Genomic DNA, 13,948 nt, shown 5'->3' with positions numbered 1-13,948 from the left:
AAGGTAGCAAGTCTGCGCACCTCGTTAGGAGAGGCTCTGATTGACCAGACAAAGTTGGAAGTAGTGAATCCTCAATCACCTCCTGGATTGGGTCGACATAATCTTCGAACGATCCTATCGTGCGCATGAAGTAGGTGAACTTCGACTTGCAGCCTTTTGTGAAAGCAATGTACGCCGCATGAGGCTGGCTCATCGCTATTTCAGAGAGACGTTCGATTTCCTCTTTCCATGCACAAACCTTCTCCTCACAATACTGATCTTTGTATTCTTGCGACCCAATAACTGCTCCCAGATGGCGCTGACCTTCAGTCGTTATGTTGACTTCCTCTCCAAACACCCTCTTTGCTTCCTTTGCAAGTTCCCCAGACTTCACAATAAGCCAGCTCTTTGACCATTCACAAAGTATCCAAACTTGTGTCTCTAATTGTCGCGGGTAGACCTGTTCATAAATTGGGTGCTGCGACCGCAAAGGCCCTCTCTCCGTAGGTTTTTGTTCTACATCTGGGAGCAGCAAGAAAATTTTTTCTTAGATTGCAGGACGGCCTATAGGGAGTGAGAAGTTCAGAAAGATAACCAGGGGCCAAGCTCCTCAGAGCTTTAAATGTCATAAGTAGTATTTTGAAGATTATCCTGTTATTAACAGTTAACCAATGTAAGTACTGAAGGACGGGAGATATGTGATCAAACTTCTTCTTCTTCGCACGTGCGCTCAGCTGAAAACCCTTTCGAGCCTCCGTAAGACATTTTTTCTGATGTACATGAAAATCGTTGAGCACCGGGCTGTCACGCGGGAGGTCGTGAGTTTAACTCCGGCCGGACCAACAGTCAAGGTCTTTAAATAACTGAAGAGAAAGTGATGCCTTTGCAATGACATCTGCAAATGGTTAGACTCTGTAGTCTTCTCGGATAAGGACCATGACCCGTAGGCCCTGTCTCACAACCCTTAAATTTTCATAATCCTGCGGGACGTAAAAGAACCGACGCACATACACTTGGTTGGGAGGGTCAATGTTCGGAGACACTAGCTAAACCAAGCTACTCTAAAACCCGAGGGTAAATAGAGATATATGATATATATATAAGCGAGTTTTAGGTTTAATCTACACGAAACAATTCGTGTCGTAGGCCTATCGTAAGCCTATCGTAAGCTTGTCGCATGCGACAAAAATCGTACCGTAAATGGCCCCGAACAATACTACATACTAGCTAACTTTCAGCCTCTGAAATATGTAATTTCACTAGCTAACTTTCAGCCTGTCTATTGCTAAAATTCACGCTTTTCATCGATATGTCATAGTGTTAAAGTCCATGCCAGTTTAGGAGGTTCCCTTACAAACCTTACAAACTACGATTTGCTGACACGTTGCGTGATAGCGCCAGTTCCGTAGACTCACAAGTTTGATAGGTCTAAAATATTTACATTTATAACCTTCAAATTTCGTATTAACTGGTAATGTTTACGCGTAAGAGCTAATTTGTTCCCTGCATTATGGTGACTAGAAATATGCAATTAAAAAATGGGTCACCATGCTCGTTTGGGAGTTATATCTTGCTCAAGTTACTCGTTTAATCATTGCGACTTCATCTATAAAGGACAATTTGTTCCATCGGTTCACGGTACGTTTTGCAGGAACAGGAAGCACAGCTTTGATGTAATTCTTGAAATAACAAAACAGGTGTATTGTATTGTTCAAAAGAAATAATCTAATGTTTGTTTTATGGCACAGGCATTCGTCATGAAAAGGTACTGACTACAAATATTCGTTGGGTGCGTGATCTCGAGGAAACAATTTTGTGTCCACGAGCGATGGCTACGAATACTTTTTTCCCTGTAACTTTTTTTTTTTTTGACGTAATTTTTCTAGAAAGGTTTATAGCACAAAGAGGAGGAGTAAGAGAATAAAATTATGCCAAAAAAAAAGATAGGTCACCAACCTCTATAGGAGAAAACAGAAAGAAAACCGAGGCCACTCCTTAATGGCGCGGTTTCACTTTCACTCTCGGACTGAAATGACACTTAAGCATCAGCAAGGCTATCACTCGACTTTTTTTTGCGAGATTCTAAAAAGTTTTCCATTCTGCACTTTACTGCTGTGCTCTGAAAACGGAGATTCTTCTTTCTAGATAGCTTTCCCGCACGAAAGGTCGCCATTTTGAAATGCTTTTGGCCACGTTCGACATATCAATATTCACACATGGCTACGAGTCTATATGGTTAAATTTAAACAGTCTTTTGTTCAGAAAACTCACTTGACACTTGTGGCTCAGTTGGTTGAGCACCGGGCTGTCACACGCGAGGTCGCGAGTTCAATTCCGGACCAACACTCATGGTCTTTAAATAAGGAGAAAGTGCTGCCTTTGTAACTACATCTGCAAATGGTTAGACTTTCAAGTCTTCTCGGATAAGGACGATAAGCTGGAGGTCCCGTCTCACAACCCTTCAATGTTAATAATCCTGTGGGACGTAAAAAAACCCACACACTTGTCGCTAAGAGTAGGGCACGTAGTTCCCGGCGTTGTGGTCTGTCTTCTGTTGTGTATTATGGTTGGGAGGGTAAAAAAAGGGGCCACAGTAATTGGCGCAAGCTGTTGTGGCGCTCTGCCAGCTTGACTGGCAAAGTTAATAAAATAAAATAAAATAAAACAGAACTGAGACGATGTGTTATGCGCAGAACAGGATGCGCAGTGCAATACTAGGGAATCACCTTAACTTTTAAACGTCACATGCAAATTATAAGGAAAATCTAACGACTAGATTTTCTGCAAATAAACAAAGCCGATTTTACAGGCCTGTTTATATTATTCGTGTTGCCATGGCAACGGTATATACGGCACTTAACTATCAAAAAACCAAAGTTTATATTGTTAACTTGCTTGCCATTTTTGGCGACCAAAGGATCAAAGGTTTTAGAGAAAAAGGTAAATGGAACATAGGTATCAAAAACTGTGTTCAGCCACCTTATACTAAAATGTGCACTGAATATAATACAATATTACAATATTACAATGTGTTCTCAAGAACCACTATCTCTGGTCTGGAGTGCTCCATGATCTTAGCTGTATGAATCTTCATATCCCAGAGGATTTTCACTTTCTCATTTTCAGACACCATTTGTGAGCTATGCTCATACCACTTATCTGCACGTTCTAGGTCATAGGTTTTACAGAGTTGTTAATGGATGACTTCGCCTCATGGGCTATTGACCCGTAGCCCTTGTGGGCTACGGGTCTAATTGTTAAATATCTTATTCTTGCCATTCAGCTTTGATCTTAATAAGGGTTTCAATCCGGGCTTCTCTTGTACTCTCTGGTAAACTGTTCTTTCATTTCCCTTTCCTTAATCTCATCCATCTCCAAAACTTTCAAGTTCTTATATCCTTCAACGTCAATGGCCTTCATTCTTGGCCATCCGGTAAGACAATTCCATCCACTTTATCCACTTTTTCTTGCCCTAGTATTAACAATCCTCATTTTTTGATACCAAATTCCATTCCAAAATCTGAGCTAACAAAGTGAACAGTCTGGTCCACCCCCGAGTCTATTTGGTTGTAATCTTTCCCAAAAAACTCAACATCATCCATAAGCAAACGATGGTTGACTCTATAGCGTCAGTTTCCCCACTCACAGAACGCTTTTCAGTGCTTGGGTCAAGTCTTGGACATAGGACTTTACCCGAATCACTTTCATGTAGAAAGATATCCTAGGCAACAGGTGCTTTCAGGGTATTACGTCATCAATTGAGTGACCGACACGTTTTTTTTACATTTTCCGCATTACTATGTATATCTAATTTAGGTATAAGATTGTGAGTTATTTTAGTAAATCGAAGATAGTACTTGCTGAGTAACTAACAACGTTATGAGTTCAGTTCAAAGCCCTTAAAGCACCATCAATGAGAAAAACTGAAAAAAGCGAAAGGCTGTGATCGCGCACCGGTGGCTCAGTTGGTTGACCATCGGGCTGCCCTGTGGGAGGTCGTGAGTTCGACTCCGGCCGGACCAACACTCAGGGTCTTAAAATGACTGAGGAGAAAGTGCTACCTTTGTAATTACATCCACAAATGATTAGACTTTCAAATCTTCTTGGATAAGGACCATAAACCGTAGGTCCCGTCTCACAAATATCTTCCAAGTTTATAATTTCTCTGTGGGACGTTAAAGAACCCACACACTATTCGAGAAGAGTAGGGGATGAAATTCAAACAAGGTGTTGTGGCTGTCCTCTGTGAGTATGTTCTTTCCGGCAAAAGTGGCTGGCTTGGCGTAATGTCTCTAAAAAGGCTTGTGGTGTATAATATGAGGCCACCTAAGCAAAAAACCGCCACAACTCAATGAGACTTTGCCGAGTGGTGGAGCATGTAGATGTAGATGAAGATTCAGCACCACATCGCGTCAGCTACTGCCGGTGTACCAAGAGTGACGCCATATTGGTTCATTAACTCCTTAACGGAAAGTGTTATGCAGATTAAATCAATTAGGCGGTTCTAGAAGAGGAAATCAACTTTTAATTTAATTCATAATATCATTTATTACTTTTATTTATTTATTTATTTATTTATTTATCTATTTATTTATATATCTACCGCTGACCGTTTTCCAATTTGCAAGAATCATCAAATAAACGTTAGATAGATAGATAGATAGATAGATAGATAGATAGATAGACAAATAGAATTTACAAGAGATCTGGAATTTACAAGAGATCTGAAAAGGGAGACGTCGAAAGGAGTGACAGAGAAAACAACTTTCCTATGTCAAGGCAACACGGAGAACTGAAGAAAATCTTCAACAAAAAGTTAAATTCCTTTCCTCTCTCCACACGGAATGAATAGAAAGCTCTCGTTCCTGTGATTTGTTCTTTTTTTTAACGTTGCTATGCTCCTGTCCATAGCGTTTTTCCTCTATGCGTCATTAAAACCCCTGACAACCTACAACTCCCTAATTAATCGTTAATTGCACGAGTGCACATTGCGATTACATATTTATCGCATTAAGGGCAAAATTGTTGAGGGAGGCCCCTTCAATGCCCCAACAAATGACAATCAACTTAATATTGGTTTCATTCGGTTATAGTTCAATTCAATGAATCGATGCTGTCAACAGAAATAGCTCTTAATTTCATTATACTGAATTTTACATGCGATAAAAAAGCAGAGTTTACTCATAGTCAGAATCTGGAAGAAGATTCTGTTGTAAGTTCGCTTGCGCATGCTCTGGATAAGCAAATGTTAAACAATCAGGATCAAATAATCATGACTTCTTAATTACCAAGAGTGCCCTCCGTCTCAGCCAATTAGCATTCGGTAATTTTGCCTGTATGTGATAAGGGTATTAATCAAGACTACTGAGATGGCTACGAGAAGTCACTATTAGTTTTATTGCAAGTCGTTCGTCTTGGTCATGAGAGGTTAGTTGTATCATTACTACAGGGCCCGGTTGTTCAAAAGCATATTAACGCTAATCCCAGATTAAGAATTACCCGAGGAGTACTTTACATTAGACGAGGTTAATCTTGAAAACTCAAACACGTGGAAGAAAACTACACCAAAAAGTTGAAAACATGAAAATCGTTAATCGGCCTTCCAACAACCGAGCGAAGAAATAAAATTGAACGGTGAGGTCATAAGGAGAAAAAAAATGGAAATTGATTGTCGGTTTCTCAAGGCCATTTCTCGCCGTTGAGCGAGCTACGCATGTAGGACAATTAGAGAGGTATCCCTTCACGTTTACGTGAATTGACCATCAAACGACTCGCAGCTGCTTGTCTATTGTTTTAACTTCTTTCTCTCTTTGGAGTAGCTATAGGGTAGAAATCAATTAAAATCAAACAAGCTTCTTTAAGTTTTCGCAAAACGCATAAATGGCATCAGCCTGACGTTGCCCTTTCTCCGTGAACGCTATGCTAAATCTCAATATTGTTTTTGTTCATTACACCTGTTCTTTAGTGGTCTTTCCGTATATATCATCAACGTCCCTGCCCTTATGAGTTCGCTTTGACGAAAGGGCTGATGCTCTGTTTGCCGATCTTCCTACAGTGGTCAATATAAGTGTATCGACCCAGTTGACATTACAAAATCCTCAAGGTGCAGGCACCTACCGACGCATCACCCCAGTTTCTGTGGAGATAAATTCCATTCTATATTCGCATTCAACACTATTGGGCTGCATGGCCATTTTTATGCATAAAAATAGAATAGAAGAACGTTCAGTTTGAATTTCGCGTTTACCATAGTTCGCACTCATACTTAGCCATATTGAATTTATGAATACTATACTTTGCCGATTACTTACCTACACACTTAAATCCATCACCAATGTAACCTTCTTCACACTGGCAGAGTTCAGTGGTTGTGTTGCAGAATCCGGAGCCTTTCCAATCACAGTCCTTTGTTGAGTTGCATTTTCTACCTGAATACGTATTAGCAAAGATTACTGTTAACGACCCCAAATAACAAACTATATTTTTTAAGACATAACTAAGTGAATCCCGCAGCCTGAAAAGGAGAAGCTTTCTAAATGGTTATAACACAAAAAGAGGGGTTTTTTCTATTTCTTTTATTACGAGAGGGAAACCTCTTAGAGCAGTATCAAGTAACGAAGGCTTACCGATATAACGCCGAGTCCAAGAATCAAACCCTGGACACATTTGTGAAAGACGAAAGTTTTTGACCACTGCTTCAACCTTGCCTTTTCCACCTCTTCAGTTGAGGCCTTTGATTAATAATTTATTCATTTTTTGATTAATAAGTTATTCATTTTTTTATTCATCTGGCAGTTTTCCGATATGTCGGCAAAATCTGGGATTTTCCCGACGTATGAAAACTAGGCTTAATGAAAACCATACATCGTAGACATCCTCGATAATCTGGGATGGTCGGCGTCGAATCGGGAAATAGGAAGCGTTTCTATTTTCCCGACGTTTACGATCGTCGGCAATCGTTCCCGACATATAAAAACTAAAATTTGTACTGTCGCAGACGTGGGCGATGGGTTTAGCTCGTTTTCAATCCTCTAAATTGCAAGTCTCAATTTTTCAAATGTAAAATTGAAGTTGCATGTAAAAAAAAAGGCTATTGAAAAAAAAATGGCGCACTTTTCACTTTTCCGCCGAAGTCAGTATCTGGAGAATCTGGGACAAGCGTCTGGCGATTTTCCGATATGTCAGCAAAATCTGGGACGGTCGGGAAACTGCAAAATCCCCGCTGGTCTAGGATTTTCCCGATATATGAAAACTAGCATGAAGCACTCGCATTTTTGAGAGGCGGACGGCAAACGGAAGAGAGCATTTCGCGTCCCAGGACAGTGGTGTCTCCCATATTTTTATACTAATCATCTTTAATGGAGAAAAGATACGTGGCAATGTAAATGTGGTTGTGTGAAGACAAGTTAAGAGGGAAAACAGCTCAATTCCGGTTGCCGTCCGCATCTCAAAAAAAATAGGCACGCATTGCGTACGTGTGGTGGAACTGTGCTGCGTTTTGTCTTTTGTACTGTCTTCAAGTTATCTTTGCGTAATATGTAGGTCTAATAGTACACGATGTTGTTTTGGTACTGTATATCATTTTAGTGCAATGTTAGATGTCTTAGGGAAATAGCTCCCTGAGTGGACATGTGGTTACTTGTAAACTACTAAATCCCAGAAAGATTGAAGAAAATAAAAGGGAATCGAGTAACATTGACTTGGAGGCTGCCATGTTGATCATTTTCAAGTTCCCTTACACCTTTTTTTTTTACCACAAAGTTAATTAAGCTTGCACTCTGAGCTACTGACAGCTTTCTAAGACAAAAGTTCACTGAAGTTAACCTGCCTGGCGGGGTTAGTACTTGGATGGGTGAACTCAAAATCTAACGACTTGCCGTCAAAAACATACGACTGAAAATTCTTTTTTAACGCTCAGAAGAGCGAACGAAGCAAGGTACAGATTTTGTTAGCCTGCTTTATGCAAAACAAATATTGATGCAAAAGTAAATAAATATTGATGGACAGTTTTTAGGAAGAGAAGAAAAAGTTTTCAGGAAGTGTCGATCGAGAAAAAAATACTTTGCCATCAGCAACAAAATTTTGAGCCGAGAATATAAAGAGTTACCATCAGCGAAAAACGTTTGGGAGATTTTTGCTACGTACTCAATTTTTCTATTGTACTTTTGGTTGCACAAGTAAATCACAAAATCGAAAGTGACATCGAATTCGGCGGGCGCCGTGATCAAGTTGCGTTGCATGTTTACTCGCGAAACAAAGGATACACCTGTGTCAAAATGATGGCAAGACACCGGGCTTTTGTTTTTGTTAGTTTGTCTTTTTTCCTTTCAAGTATTTTAAAGATTGACAAGAAATGTGCGAATTCAACACAAAGATCACAATGGCCCTAATGAATACTACTAGTCTTAGATAATATTACAAACTGCTAATTCTTTTTACAAATTACCCGGCAAATAGAATAATACTAATGAATACCAATAGTCTTAGTAATTTTTTAATAATCAATTTCTTTTAACAATACCCACAAATAGAATACAGTCAACTCCCTCTTAACGGACACCTTGTAACCTGTATCCAGTGTGTCCCCGGCACATTTTTTTTGTAAATAAACTCGACCATTGCAGCGGCTTCCTCCATTATTTGTTTGTTACTTGTCTCTTCTATACATATAATAGAAATGTTTTCTATTCGGTTGAACGAAGCGAAAGAGAATAGAAGGAACTTTATTTATGCGTCTAGTCATTCAGTGCTGGAGCACTAATTGGGGACGCTGTAACTGAAATTAACAATTAACGCAAATCAAGTCAAATGCGCATGCTTAAATTAAGCTCCCTATTATCGTCCCTATTATCACGACACCGCGGCAAAATGAGTGCGCCTGCTCTGCTTCGAACACATTTCATTCGAGCTTTTGAGCTCTTTATGTTTGAGTTTATTTGGCGGTGAAGGAAAAGTTCTTTTGTACCTTTTACGATCAAGATCTCACGCTCAACATGGACTCGACAGAAAAACTAAACAGTGGTTCCGAGTTGTTTCCAACGAGAAAGTCAAAAGAGGTAAGCTTATTTTAGGCATGAAATATTTATTTTTTTATGTCGTTTCCATGAAAGTTATCTTTGCCAAACCATGTTTGCTCGTGTTTCGGTCACACCGTTGAAGACCTAAAAGTTGTAAATTTTAAACTGATAACATTTTTCGCTTACTGTTTTTCGCTTAAGGGCAATTCCTCTAAAAACGCGGAGGGTTTTGACACAACAGAAGTTTTAACCTCTGACATGTGATACGAGAGCCATGGATTTTTCTGTGACCTGGTTGTCCACAGCAAGAGCAATGGTTTGTCTGGTAGATGGCGATGCTCTTTCTTTTCCAGCTCTGTGTTGCTTTGCAGGACACACTAGGTTGTGGTACGATTAGATTTAATTGATCTCTAGTTTTCTGTTGATTTCATTGTCCCAGTCATCTAGGCTCGATTTCCGCCGCTCTCTCGAGTTCGGGTATCCTCCCCGAGATGAGACGGCTGGACGCGTGAGCGATAGATCGTGTCTGCGACGTCACCAATTTCCTTAGTTTCACACCTTTTCCCTACAAATTAGGGTTAATACGAACACTGGTGGACAGGACATTTAAAATTAACAACACCTGGACCGGTTTCCACAACAACATTAAGGAGCTTGCCAACATTCTCGGAAAGAATCAATTTCCATCCAGTCTAGTGAGCAGAACTGTTAAACAATACCTTAACAAATTCTTTGCCTCCCCCCTGCACGCTTCCGCAATAACCAACTCTAACGAAATTCGCACGCACTATTACAAATTACCTTTCGTTGGCCCTTTCTCGACTCACGTTCAACGCAGAATCAAGAATTTAACACAACGCTATTGTAAAAACTTGGACATCAAGCTAGTGTTTGCCCCATACAAGATTAAGAACTTATTCAGTGCCAAAGATGCTATTTCCAAATTATCACGATCCCGTGTGGTTTATAAATTTTCTTGCGCAGGCTGTAGTGCCTGCTATGTCGGCGAAACAAACCGACATCTTGCTACACGTGTTCGTGAACATTTAACATCGGATAAGAACTCGCATATCTTTCAGCACATTAATGGGTCAGAAGCATGCAGATCTTTATGCTCGGAGGAGTGTTTTTCAATCCTTGACACCGCCTCCACGCCTTTTCAACTAAAAATCAAGGAGGCCTTACACATAGGTTGGGAAAAACCCTCATTAAATAAGCAGGTTAATCATGTCAATTTAACACTTTCACTGTAATTTTCCTCGTCCATACCCATTGTCTTCTCATCATTGTATTTTCTATTCACGTTGTTATTTAATCAGTACTTATGCATGTTATTAGCTATCTTTTATATAACACCGACTAGCGGTTTCACTTGTATTCACAACTGACGATGGATGTCGATCATCCGAAACATGTTTTGCAAATTTAAAATTGTGTGTTTCTTTTTGAAATTCAAAATATAATTTATGCGAAGTTAATAGTTGCATTAGACAACACAAAAGATTGATTTTATCAAAACAGTAATTACATAACAGTGCTTAAACGTCTGTGCGAAGTTTCCAGATGAAGCGAGCTTGAGTTTGTGGTTAAATGATCAATGTGAGTTTGAATTCAAGCGGCGAATCATCGTTCATCAACAAAATCTTCGGCCGCTTCAAATCTCTCAATCGGCCTCACCGGCCCCCTTGTTCTGCCACCACGAAACTCAGCAGTAATTTCCAAGTAATCTTGAGGAATTTTGCTTGCTCTTACATTAGCAAAATCTGAGGAGAACTTGCAACGGAAGTTTTGGACGGCAGCCATGTTGCATGGCAGGAACAATGAAATTGTTTTGCATTAGAAAGAACATTTGTTCCCATAGGAAAAATAATCTATTGTTCCTGCCATGCAACATGGCTGCCGTGCAAAACCTCTATAGCAATAGATTTGAAAGCTGTATTTTTCCCTTGGCGCCAACTGGAAAATTAGTGAAGTTTCCGAACTCAGGCGGTAGAAAACAACACAATACCATTCTCCAGTTTCTCGAAATCTTTCCGCTGTCATAATCTTGGATGTTTCCCACCTTTAAGATACTGTTAAGGTCGAACAGGCCGGGTCAAAGAATACCTTCGCAGCCACAACTTGTGCCAAAAATTATAATTTAAGCCTGCTCGATTTGTGCAGGCGAGTTTCTGATTGGAGGATATTAACAATGGTTCATCTTACGCGTTCAGCCGTGATTTCGGGAGTGAGCGCTGGCTGCTTTCAACAGAGGCTGAGAATTGAGCCTACCAGTCATCTGACCTGAAGAAATCTTGTGGAAAGTGTTGATATCTGGCTGGCTGTCATTTTGACTGTCATTACTTGCAAGATGTGAGCAACCGTTTTTATCTGCATTGTTTGACAAAACCTCTTATTAAGGGAGTTAGCTAAGTTGTTTAGTTTTTTTATAAAGGGATCTTTACAAATAGGGCACAGATTTCCATGTTTTTTTCAAGTATCCTAAGTGATATCTGTGCATGAAAATGACCAGGTTATCAGTTTCCTGTTGTTTCTTAAACATGTCATTTATTCTTATTCCAGTGCTTAAGTCTAAATTCTTCCTGGTGTGTGTGTGCTGATCTGATCAAACCATGCAAGGCAAACAACATTCCAGATTGTTTTCAGAGATTGTGATGAGGAGTTCAGCGTTGAATATTTTATTGGTTTTGTGATGAAAAAAGCCAGGGTTGTTCTTCATTTCTTATTTTTTCCTGCATGAGATCCTGCATGATGACAACAGTATTAAAGCAAATTAAACATCACAGATGTGAGCATGTCGGTGATTAATACAAGACGGCTTCCAAACCGCTCTTCAAAATTGTCTAGAAAAGGGACGATAATTATTTACTTGCCACACCTTCTAACCTAAGCAAATATAATTTGGTTTTTTTATTCAAGTAAACTGTCTTACTTTCATTAAATACAGCTGTATGTTATTCTAGTCTTTCTCTTGCTGAGCATGGGTTTGGATATTAACTTCCGAGAATGCTCCTACTTGTAATAGTCTAAATAATGAATATCATGATTCTCATGTCTCCCCACCCTGATCCCAGCAAGGCTCTGCAAGGTGATCGACGAAGCTGGAGAAAAAAATTACAGTTACCAGCCAGCTGCAGGAAAAATGCTGAAAAAATGTTTTCAACGATGGACCACTACCAAACTCCAAGTAAAAGGGAAACATCAAGTAGCATTGGAGTCAAATTTATACTTAGTTTTAAAACTTTTTTGCGATCCTCTCTTAAAATTAAGACTTATTTTCTTTATTTTATTGCCTCGCTCTTGTAAAAGTAACTAGTGTTGTAAAATATGAGAATGGAGGGCAGGGAAGTGACTTATCCAAGTTGCCGAATGAGTGGGATGCGGGCATGAAAAGAACTTAAGCTTTTTTCTCACTTTCAAATGATTCCAATGAAACAAACAGACGATTTCCTCGTTCAACAGAAGCAACATAAGCCATCTTCGCAGAAGGAATTATCATTCTGCCCTTGCAGATGTTTACCCCGCGTTTTCCTTCTCAGTGCACAGTTTTCCTCCCAGAAGTTTACCAACGCAGAGACCATCGCGACTAATAACATTACGAACTTCGTCCTTTTGCTCTAGCGCTCGAATGCAAGGTCAAATTCTCCCGGTTTGAACTATGGTTTTTTGGTTTGAAAAGACACACGGAAGATTATAGTCTTTCAGGAAGCTCTCTTCAAAATTTAAACCTTATCAAAGTAGTGTTGTCCTTATCATCGCAAAATGAAAACAAACACAGAGAATTTAAATTGCCACCATTTTGCCGCGCTGTTGTTTCTATGGCAAATTTGATTGGTACCAATCCCTCGCGCGTGTAATCGATTCGCGCGTGGCTCAAGCCTGCGCACTCATTTTGCCGCGGAGTCTATTAGCACAGGGAAGGCGTGCAACAATGTCTTTCAAATATGTACTATTTTCAGCGCAAAGATTTCCCATTCGCTTTTCTTTTTCTTTTTTTTTTTTTTTAATTCATCCTGTCGGTGCACATATTTAATTTTTTGGACTCTAAAGAGGTAAATGAAATCTTTAAAATATAGTGATTGGCACTTACGTTCACATTCCACTCTTGGATCGCCGATGTAACCTCTCTCGCAAACACATACACCTAACTTGCTACCATTTTTAGTTTTACACCTCGCCTTTAACCCACAGTCCTCTGGTGATTTACAGCGATGTTGTTTTCCTACAAAGCCATTAAATAAAAAATATGCTATCATTACTCCAAAGCAAAGTCATCGAAAGTGACGCAGTCCATTTTGAGCAACAAAACTATAATACTTGCAGGGTGCGACAACACGAGACGTTCCCCCCTAAAAGCAATAAAATCAACATTTTTTTAGAAAGATATGAACGACTTGAAGTCAATGGTTTGCATGAGTTTCTGTTTGCATAGTACTCAGATGTACGACAAGCGTCTAGCCCAATCATAAAGCACCAAAGTGTTTAGCTCAAAGTCTGTATCGCTTTTTGGTAGCATTTTAGCGAAGTCGTTTGACTTATTTATATTTCAAGTCCTACGTTAATACCGTTGGAATATATTTCTCGTGAACAAATTTAGTTGAGATCAAATTCATGTCTAATGCCACGTAAAGTTTTGAATTTTGTCAAATAAAGAATTTCAGTGTTGACAAAAACCTCAATTCCTTTTCCTTTCAAAAAGGACTGATTGTCTCTAAACCAAAGAAAATGAAATAATTTACTGAAAACAGCGCTTAAATTTAGCCTGATTTGGCTTCTTTTCCTTTAATTAATTAATATTTTATCAATATTCTAAATAGTTTAAACGGCCTTTTTTAAGTGACAAGAGCTTAACTTAGTCGGGATTTTCATCTTACCGTTTGACATCTGAATGAGCAAAATCGTCACAAAAATGACAAGAAAGGTAAGAGCATTCTTCTGCCAGTTAGCCATTG

Source organism: Montipora capricornis, chromosome 10 (assembly GCF_036669925.1).
Source record: "Montipora capricornis isolate CH-2021 chromosome 10, ASM3666992v2, whole genome shotgun sequence".
NCBI lineage: Eukaryota > Metazoa > Cnidaria > Anthozoa > Scleractinia > Acroporidae > Montipora > Montipora capricornis.
The sequence above is the reverse complement of the archived record's forward strand: the minus strand, read 5'-3'. Positions refer to the sequence as shown.